The following is a 10,611-nucleotide window of genomic DNA, read 5'->3' as shown; positions in this document are numbered from 1 at the left end:
ATGTTGGAGAGACTGACAAACTGTACAATGAGGCATTCCGCCAGCACGCCAAGACTTCGCCTATGTGTAAGGGGGACATTGTCATGGACATAGACAATGAACAGCAGTGGGGACTTAACTGGATAGAGAGACTTAAATGCACTGACTGTACATACCTGTCAGAGTACCATAAACTGTACAAGGAGGTAGAGGGTAGTGGAATGAGAAGGGGACGTCGATCTTCCACTGCCAATACTGGACTTCAGATAGGCCTCTCAAAATGTCCCATTGGAAGTGAGAGTTTCCGTGTCCTGTGCATGAGTGCCGATATACCTCCACCATCCCATTCAGGGATGCAGAAAGCTGCGAACAGAGTTTGTGATAATATAAAATCTCAGAACACAAAGGATATGAGAGCCAGGAGGGTGGAAATAAGGGAAATAAATAAATACAGGGGAACAAATTTAAATAACATTAGTTTATCAACTGATGCAATGTACAACAATCCACTTTGTTCAGGTGTTGGGAAAACCCCTTTTCAGCCAGCCACTCAGGTAACCTATGTGGCCACTGAGAACCAAACTAGTGATCATCAAATTTTGGCTTTAAACACAAAATCAAAGCTCTGTTCAAAGCACAGTTTAGTTGACAACATTTCTTGTGTCAACAACCCAGACTGCACATCTGATTTGCACATGTCAGAATCAATTGGTAATGAAAAACAGTTAGCTGCAGAGTGTTTCAGGGACTTAAAGAAAGATCAAATTGAGGTAGAATTTTTGACAACAGATGCTGACAGTGCAGCTCACACAGCTCTCTCTGAAATGTATGAAGCAGGTGATATGGATGTTTCCCCACAAACTTTTCTCGATACACGGCATCTCTCGGCCAGCCATAGAAAGTTTATTAAAAATTCTAAATTTGTTGTGGATATGATGCCTGCTAGAACCAAAAAAGACAAACAAAGTTTGGCAAATACATTTTCTTTAGACTGTGCATCCAGATGTGCAGCTGAGTTCTCAGCTGCTTACTCAAGTCATGCAGGTAACCTGACAAAGTTGAAGACATCTCTTTCATGTACTTCTGATGCTATTGCAAACTGTTACATGGGTGATCACAGAAAATGTAGAAGGCAGTCATTTGTTTGCAAGGGGGAGAAGAAAAATTGGTTATTGCAAAGTAAATATTTAGATAAAAACTTCAAAATTGGAAACAATGAAACTAACTTTCAAAATTTGAGAAAATGCACTGATTTTCGTCTCGGCCCGAACATGATCGAAAAGACGCAATTCAACCTCAATAGTCAAAAGTGTGAGGCAACAAACAAGGCATTGCGCCGGTCATTACCTCGCGATACCACCTTTGCTCGTAACTTCCAAGGTAGAGCTCACAGTGCTGTTCATAGCGTCAACTGCCAGAGTCCGGTAAAGTCAATTCGCAATCTTCGATTAGGGCTTGGCTGTGCTGTCACTGCAAAAGGAAAAATAGATGATGAGATAAGCAAAAGTCATAATAAAGTACTTAAAGCTAAAACATACAAGAAATCACAGAAAAGTAAGGACCGCCGTGCAAGGAAAAAGTTAGAACTATTCAAACTCCATCATTGTAGAAAAGTTCATTATTCGAAAGACATGTTATTGAAAAGAAATGCATATTTGAGAAATTTACACCCAAAATAGGATAATCCATCTTAAAAATTGCCCCAAACAGAAAGATATAATGATCAGATACATAACTTACACCAAACAGTAGGGTTTATGACTTTTGGTGCACAAGCCCTGTTGTCGACAGTGAAGTCTCTCCATGTTAATTTCATGGGACTCTACTTTCAAATGCTCAACATTCACACAAGAGGCGTTATGACAGAGATGGCTCACTTCAACTTTGTTGCCAAAGTTGTCAGTGTTGCTAAAACCATCTGGAAGGCATTTATGCACAATGCAGAGGGCTATTCTGTGAGCTCTCTCCTCTGTCCGCGCCTTTGACGGCCACAAAAAGAAGCAACGACCATAGCCCTGCTTATCACGGCAGCCCAACCATTCCTTACAACCCCATTTCCCACTCGCTTCACCCATTTTGCGTTCAAATTTGCCTCTACAATTATCCCAAAAGGTCTCCATGGCAATAGATATACAGAAAAACATATAAATTAGGAAATGCTGAAATATGCACTTACCCTACAGGTTACACACAACCAAATGTTTTCCCATAGACTTCTATAGTAACGTTATAGCTTTTTAAAAAACAACTAGGCATTCAACAGCCATAACATTTACATATGTGCACAGTCTGGCCTTAAAGCTGCAATAAAAACACAAATTTTGGCTAGTTTACCCAGCTCCTTTTCCGAGTACAGGAAGCTGAACACACCAACCCCAGTTCCGCACCAAATATCACCTGCTTGAAAATATCTGTGCTCACATAAAGCACAAGTCATCTTGTTCAAAAAGTCAGCACCAAATATTGAAAAATATGGGCAGTTTTAATTACTGGATGGATGTGCATTTAAAAGACATAAAAATCTTACACAATATCATCCAATCACAGCCTGCATATGTCTCTTGATCTGTACTGAAGGCTCCCTACGAAAACCGCACTGTCACAACCAGTTCTGATTTAGTGTAGTAGAACCTGTAGACACAACTGTCTAAAACTGCACTTGTCAAATTTGTGATGTATTCATTGTAAATAGATGTAGCTTCTTGGAAACAAATGGAAATTGTTTCAAGTTCAATACTTTTTCCTATCTGACAGGTCTATATGACACCCATATACACATATCTGATGTACCAAAAGAGCTGTGAGGGTTAAATTATTTAGATTTTGTCAACTGATTACAAAATGAACTTCTGTTTTAATAAAGAACTTTCTATGACAGTACACAGGCCTTTATTGTTTATTCTTGTTTCACACAAGGATGGGTTCACAGGTCAATTCCATGGTTGCCAGACGCTGCTTCGAACATATCCCCCCAAAAGTATCTTTTCGACCCCGTATGATAGACAATACTTGGAAATTCAAAGCAAATTAGGCTTTCATATTTTTAATTTATTAATGGTAAGTTGTTTGCTGACCTTTGCTGATAACAACTGAGGATAGCAAAGTCTGGTACATAACATGGAATTTGGTTGTGACACTAATAAGCTTAAGTCATAAAAGAAGCTGGACTCAGTGAGCTTGCTGGAACTGGTACCCCTGCCTTGTTTACATAGGCCAATATATAAATGACAGGTCCATATTTGGTATTTTAACTATGGGAGGTCAAGAACCAATGTTGATGCTTTCATTCCAAAGAAAAATTCATAGTGTCAACATCTTGAACCTACTCTTGAAACATGGGGAGACATCGAAGGAATTCGATAACATCTTTTAGAATGGGACATAAAGCTTGGAATTCAGGCAAAAAATTCACCAGTGAAAAGCAAAGCAACTTTAAAGTGCCAAAAACTGTCAGGTTGACAACTGAGCTCCACAAGAAAGTGTGCAGTGTAGGGGTGGCTGGTGTCCAGCAAGTTCAAACACTGACAAGTGAACCGTACCGTCTATTAAGGCCAAGGAAGGAAAACACCCCTGAGGAGGATAAGAGTACCCTGAAAACAAAAAGTGAAAGGTAATAACACTTTAAACTATTTATTCCTTTGGCCTAGACTTTGAAATACTTGTAGGGAATACAAGATGCTCACTGCTAAATGATATGGGTGGATAAACTTACCAAGTTCAAGTATTTGTCCTTTAACGAGATCACTTAATAAAAGTTTAATATAATGGACAGTTTTCAGTTATTAGGTACAGCAAGGGATCAAATTCTCATACATATATGAGTGGTTTGTTCAATACCATATAAAAAACAGTGTTGTTACACCCTAATTAAGGGCTTGAGGGGGATAGAAATAGAATATGCATTTGATCTGCCAGGGGAGATAATTCAGAAATGTCGAACACTATCACATACTTAAAAGGCTTATTTAGAAGTTTTCAAAGTAGTCAATGGGTTTTCTTTAATCTGCAGGACTGCTGCTGATGTTTACCACCTGTTGCATGTTGGAGAGACTGACAAACTGTACAATGAGGCATTCCGCCAGCACGCCAAGACTTCGCCTATGTGTAAGGGGGACATTGTCATGGACATAGACAATGAACAGCAGTGGGGACTTAACTGGATAGAGAGACTTAAATGCACTGACTGTACATACCTGTCAGAGTACCATAAACTGTACAAGGAGGTAGAGGGTAGTGGAATGAGAAGGGGACGTCGATCTTCCACTGCCAATACTGGACTTCAGATAGGCCTCTCAAAATGTCCCATTGGAAGTGAGAGTTTCCGTGTCCTGTGCATGAGTGCCGATATACCTCCACCATCCCATTCAGGGATGCAGAAAGCTGCGAACAGAGTTTGTGATAATATAAAATCTCAGAACACAAAGGATATGAGAGCCAGGAGGGTGGAAATAAGGGAAATAAATAAATACAGGGGAACAAATTTAAATAACATTAGTTTATCAACTGATGCAATGTACAACAATCCACTTTGTTCAGGTGTTGGGAAAACCCCTTTTCAGCCAGCCACTCAGGTAACCTATGTGGCCACTGAGAACCAAACTAGTGATCATCAAATTTTGGCTTTAAACACAAAATCAAAGCTCTGTTCAAAGCACAGTTTAGTTGACAACATTTCTTGTGTCAACAACCCAGACTGCACATCTGATTTGCACATGTCAGAATCAATTGGTAATGAAAAACAGTTAGCTGCAGAGTGTTTCAGGGACTTAAAGAAAGATCAAATTGAGGTAGAATTTTTGACAACAGATGCTGACAGTGCAGCTCACACAGCTCTCTCTGAAATGTATGAAGCAGGTGATATGGATGTTTCCCCACAAACTTTTCTCGATACACGGCATCTCTCGGCCAGCCATAGAAAGTTTATTAAAAATTCTAAATTTGTTGTGGATATGATGCCTGCTAGAACCAAAAAAGACAAACAAAGTTTGGCAAATACATTTTCTTTAGACTGTGCATCCAGATGTGCAGCTGAGTTCTCAGCTGCTTACTCAAGTCATGCAGGTAACCTGACAAAGTTGAAGACATCTCTTTCATGTACTTCTGATGCTATTGCAAACTGTTACATGGGTGATCACAGAAAATGTAGAAGGCAGTCATTTGTTTGCAAGGGGGAGAAGAAAAATTGGTTATTGCAAAGTAAATATTTAGATAAAAACTTCAAAATTGGAAACAATGAAACTAACTTTCAAAATTTGAGAAAATGCACTGATTTTCGTCTCGGCCCGAACATGATCGAAAAGACGCAATTCAACCTCAATAGTCAAAAGTGTGAGGCAACAAACAAGGCATTGCGCCGGTCATTACCTCGCGATACCACCTTTGCTCGTAACTTCCAAGGTAGAGCTCACAGTGCTGTTCATAGCGTCAACTGCCAGAGTCCGGTAAAGTCAATTCGCAATCTTCGATTAGGGCTTGGCTGTGCTGTCACTGCAAAAGGAAAAATAGATGATGAGATAAGCAAAAGTCATAATAAAGTACTTAAAGCTAAAACATACAAGAAATCACAGAAAAGTAAGGACCGCCGTGCAAGGAAAAAGTTAGAACTATTCAAACTCCATCATTGTAGAAAAGTTCATTATTCGAAAGACATGTTATTGAAAAGAAATGCATATTTGAGAAATTTACACCCAAAATAGGATAATCCATCTTAAAAATTGCCCCAAACAGAAAGATATAATGATCAGATACATAACTTACACCAAACAGTAGGGTTTATGACTTTTGGTGCACAAGCCCTGTTGTCGACAGTGAAGTCTCTCCATGTTAATTTCATGGGACTCTACTTTCAAATGCTCAACATTCACACAAGAGGCGTTATGACAGAGATGGCTCACTTCAACTTTGTTGCCAAAGTTGTCAGTGTTGCTAAAACCATCTGGAAGGCATTTATGCACAATGCAGAGGGCTATTCTGTGAGCTCTCTCCTCTGTCCGCGCCTTTGACGGCCACAAAAAGAAGCAACGACCATAGCCCTGCTTATCACGGCAGCCCAACCATTCCTTACAACCCCATTTCCCACTCGCTTCACCCATTTTGCGTTCAAATTTGCCTCTACAATTATCCCAAAAGGTCTCCATGGCAATAGATATACAGAAAAACATATAAATTAGGAAATGCTGAAATATGCACTTACCCTACAGGTTACACACAACCAAATGTTTTCCCATAGACTTCTATAGTAACGTTATAGCTTTTTAAAAAACAACTAGGCATTCAACAGCCATAACATTTACATATGTGCACAGTCTGGCCTTAAAGCTGCAATAAAAACACAAATTTTGGCTAGTTTACCCAGCTCCTTTTCCGAGTACAGGAAGCTGAACACACCAACCCCAGTTCCGCACCAAATATCACCTGCTTGAAAATATCTGTGCTCACATAAAGCACAAGTCATCTTGTTCAAAAAGTCAGCACCAAATATTGAAAAATATGGGCAGTTTTAATTACTGGATGGATGTGCATTTAAAAGACATAAAAATCTTACACAATATCATCCAATCACAGCCTGCATATGTCTCTTGATCTGTACTGAAGGCTCCCTACGAAAACCGCACTGTCACAACCAGTTCTGATTTAGTGTAGTAGAACCTGTAGACACAACTGTCTAAAACTGCACTTGTCAAATTTGTGATGTATTCATTGTAAATAGATGTAGCTTCTTGGAAACAAATGGAAATTGTTTCAAGTTCAATACTTTTTCCTATCTGACAGGTCTATATGACACCCATATACACATATCTGATGTACCAAAAGAGCTGTGAGGGTTAAATTATTTAGATTTTGTCAACTGATTACAAAATGAACTTCTGTTTTAATAAAGAACTTTCTATGACAGTACACAGGCCTTTATTGTTTATTCTTGTTTCACACAAGGATGGGTTCACAGGTCAATTCCATGGTTGCCAGACGCTGCTTCGAACATATCCCCCCAAAAGTATCTTTTCGACCCCGTATGATAGACAATACTTGGAAATTCAAAGCAAATTAGGCTTTCATATTTTTAATTTATTAATGGTAAGTTGTTTGCTGACCTTTGCTGATAACAACTGAGGATAGCAAAGTCTGGTACATAACATGGAATTTGGTTGTGACACTAATAAGCTTAAGTCATAAAAGAAGCTGGACTCAGTGAGCTTGCTGGAACTGGTACCCCTGCCTTGTTTACATAGGCCAATATATAAATGACAGGTCCATATTTGGTATTTTAACTATGGGAGGTCAAGAACCAATGTTGATGCTTTCATTCCAAAGAAAAATTCATAGTGTCAACATCTTGAACCTACTCTTGAAACATGGGGAGACATCGAAGGAATTCGATAACATCTTTTAGAATGGGACATAAAGCTTGGAATTCAGGCAAAAAATTCACCAGTGAAAAGCAAAGCAACTTTAAAGTGCCAAAAACTGTCAGGTTGACAACTGAGCTCCACAAGAAAGTGTGCAGTGTAGGGGTGGCTGGTGTCCAGCAAGTTCAAACACTGACAAGTGAACCGTACCGTCTATTAAGGCCAAGGAAGGAAAACACCCCTGAGGAGGATAAGAGTACCCTGAAAACAAAAAGTGAAAGGTAATAACACTTTAAACTATTTATTCCTTTGGCCTAGACTTTGAAATACTTGTAGGGAATACAAGATGCTCACTGCTAAATGATATGGGTGGATAAACTTACCAAGTTCAAGTATTTGTCCTTTAACGAGATCACTTAATAAAAGTTTAATATAATGGACAGTTTTCAGTTATTAGGTACAGCAAGGGATCAAATTCTCATACATATATGAGTGGTTTGTTCAATACCATATAAAAAACAGTGTTGTTACACCCTAATTAAGGGCTTGAGGGGGATAGAAATAGAATATGCATTTGATCTGCCAGGGGAGATAATTCAGAAATGTCGAACACTATCACATACTTAAAAGGCTTATTTAGAAGTTTTCAAAGTAGTCAATGGGTTTTCTTTAATCTGCAGGACTGCTGCTGATGTTTACCACCTGTTGCATGTTGGAGAGACTGACAAACTGTACAATGAGGCATTCCGCCAGCACGCCAAGACTTCGCCTATGTGTAAGGGGGACATTGTCATGGACATAGACAATGAACAGCAGTGGGGACTTAACTGGATAGAGAGACTTAAATGCACTGACTGTACATACCTGTCAGAGTACCATAAACTGTACAAGGAGGTAGAGGGTAGTGGAATGAGAAGGGGACGTCGATCTTCCACTGCCAATACTGGACTTCAGATAGGCCTCTCAAAATGTCCCATTGGAAGTGAGAGTTTCCGTGTCCTGTGCATGAGTGCCGATATACCTCCACCATCCCATTCAGGGATGCAGAAAGCTGCGAACAGAGTTTGTGATAATATAAAATCTCAGAACACAAAGGATATGAGAGCCAGGAGGGTGGAAATAAGGGAAATAAATAAATACAGGGGAACAAATTTAAATAACATTAGTTTATCAACTGATGCAATGTACAACAATCCACTTTGTTCAGGTGTTGGGAAAACCCCTTTTCAGCCAGCCACTCAGGTAACCTATGTGGCCACTGAGAACCAAACTAGTGATCATCAAATTTTGGCTTTAAACACAAAATCAAAGCTCTGTTCAAAGCACAGTTTAGTTGACAACATTTCTTGTGTCAACAACCCAGACTGCACATCTGATTTGCACATGTCAGAATCAATTGGTAATGAAAAACAGTTAGCTGCAGAGTGTTTCAGGGACTTAAAGAAAGATCAAATTGAGGTAGAATTTTTGACAACAGATGCTGACAGTGCAGCTCACACAGCTCTCTCTGAAATGTATGAAGCAGGTGATATGGATGTTTCCCCACAAACTTTTCTCGATACACGGCATCTCTCGGCCAGCCATAGAAAGTTTATTAAAAATTCTAAATTTGTTGTGGATATGATGCCTGCTAGAACCAAAAAAGACAAACAAAGTTTGGCAAATACATTTTCTTTAGACTGTGCATCCAGATGTGCAGCTGAGTTCTCAGCTGCTTACTCAAGTCATGCAGGTAACCTGACAAAGTTGAAGACATCTCTTTCATGTACTTCTGATGCTATTGCAAACTGTTACATGGGTGATCACAGAAAATGTAGAAGGCAGTCATTTGTTTGCAAGGGGGAGAAGAAAAATTGGTTATTGCAAAGTAAATATTTAGATAAAAACTTCAAAATTGGAAACAATGAAACTAACTTTCAAAATTTGAGAAAATGCACTGATTTTCGTCTCGGCCCGAACATGATCGAAAAGACGCAATTCAACCTCAATAGTCAAAAGTGTGAGGCAACAAACAAGGCATTGCGCCGGTCATTACCTCGCGATACCACCTTTGCTCGTAACTTCCAAGGTAGAGCTCACAGTGCTGTTCATAGCGTCAACTGCCAGAGTCCGGTAAAGTCAATTCGCAATCTTCGATTAGGGCTTGGCTGTGCTGTCACTGCAAAAGGAAAAATAGATGATGAGATAAGCAAAAGTCATAATAAAGTACTTAAAGCTAAAACATACAAGAAATCACAGAAAAGTAAGGACCGCCGTGCAAGGAAAAAGTTAGAACTATTCAAACTCCATCATTGTAGAAAAGTTCATTATTCGAAAGACATGTTATTGAAAAGAAATGCATATTTGAGAAATTTACACCCAAAATAGGATAATCCATCTTAAAAATTGCCCCAAACAGAAAGATATAATGATCAGATACATAACTTACACCAAACAGTAGGGTTTATGACTTTTGGTGCACAAGCCCTGTTGTCGACAGTGAAGTCTCTCCATGTTAATTTCATGGGACTCTACTTTCAAATGCTCAACATTCACACAAGAGGCGTTATGACAGAGATGGCTCACTTCAACTTTGTTGCCAAAGTTGTCAGTGTTGCTAAAACCATCTGGAAGGCATTTATGCACAATGCAGAGGGCTATTCTGTGAGCTCTCTCCTCTGTCCGCGCCTTTGACGGCCACAAAAAGAAGCAACGACCATAGCCCTGCTTATCACGGCAGCCCAACCATTCCTTACAACCCCATTTCCCACTCGCTTCACCCATTTTGCGTTCAAATTTGCCTCTACAATTATCCCAAAAGGTCTCCATGGCAATAGATATACAGAAAAACATATAAATTAGGAAATGCTGAAATATGCACTTACCCTACAGGTTACACACAACCAAATGTTTTCCCATAGACTTCTATAGTAACGTTATAGCTTTTTAAAAAACAACTAGGCATTCAACAGCCATAACATTTACATATGTGCACAGTCTGGCCTTAAAGCTGCAATAAAAACACAAATTTTGGCTAGTTTACCCAGCTCCTTTTCCGAGTACAGGAAGCTGAACACACCAACCCCAGTTCCGCACCAAATATCACCTGCTTGAAAATATCTGTGCTCACATAAAGCACAAGTCATCTTGTTCAAAAAGTCAGCACCAAATATTGAAAAATATGGGCAGTTTTAATTACTGGATGGATGTGCATTTAAAAGACATAAAAATCTTACACAATATCATCCAATCACAGCCTGCATATGTCTCTTGATCTGTACTGAAGGCTCCCTACGAAAACCGCACT

At 39.3% G+C, this 10,611-nt stretch overlaps 3 long non-coding RNA genes across 3 annotated transcripts; all 3 read right to left on the bottom strand.

Annotated features, from left to right (window-relative positions):
• Window positions 1-279: 279 nt before the first annotated feature.
• On the bottom strand, window positions 280-2,214 carry LOC125371757. The gene is made up of 3 exons (XR_007217767.1): window positions 2,156-2,214; window positions 1,327-1,449; window positions 280-342 (listed from the first exon to the last, which is right to left on the bottom strand). It is a non-coding gene; the product is annotated as an uncharacterized LOC125371757 (long non-coding RNA).
• A 2,082-nt stretch (window positions 2,215-4,296) lies between these two features.
• Window positions 4,297-6,231, bottom strand: LOC125371753. Its single transcript, XR_007217763.1, has 3 exons — window positions 6,173-6,231; window positions 5,344-5,466; window positions 4,297-4,359 (listed from the first exon to the last, which is right to left on the bottom strand). It is a non-coding gene; the product is annotated as an uncharacterized LOC125371753 (long non-coding RNA).
• A 2,082-nt stretch (window positions 6,232-8,313) lies between these two features.
• On the bottom strand, window positions 8,314-10,248 carry LOC125371758. The gene is made up of 3 exons (XR_007217768.1): window positions 10,190-10,248; window positions 9,361-9,483; window positions 8,314-8,376 (listed from the first exon to the last, which is right to left on the bottom strand). It is a non-coding gene; the product is annotated as an uncharacterized LOC125371758 (long non-coding RNA).
• Between the last annotated feature and the right edge of the window lie 363 nt (window positions 10,249-10,611).

Source organism: Haliotis rufescens, unplaced genomic scaffold (assembly GCF_023055435.1).
Source record: "Haliotis rufescens isolate VD_foot unplaced genomic scaffold, xgHalRufe1.0.p SCAF_308, whole genome shotgun sequence".
Taxonomy (NCBI): domain Eukaryota; kingdom Metazoa; phylum Mollusca; class Gastropoda; order Lepetellida; family Haliotidae; genus Haliotis; species Haliotis rufescens.
Note: the sequence above shows the minus strand (reverse complement) of the source record. Positions and strands in the feature narration are given on the sequence as shown.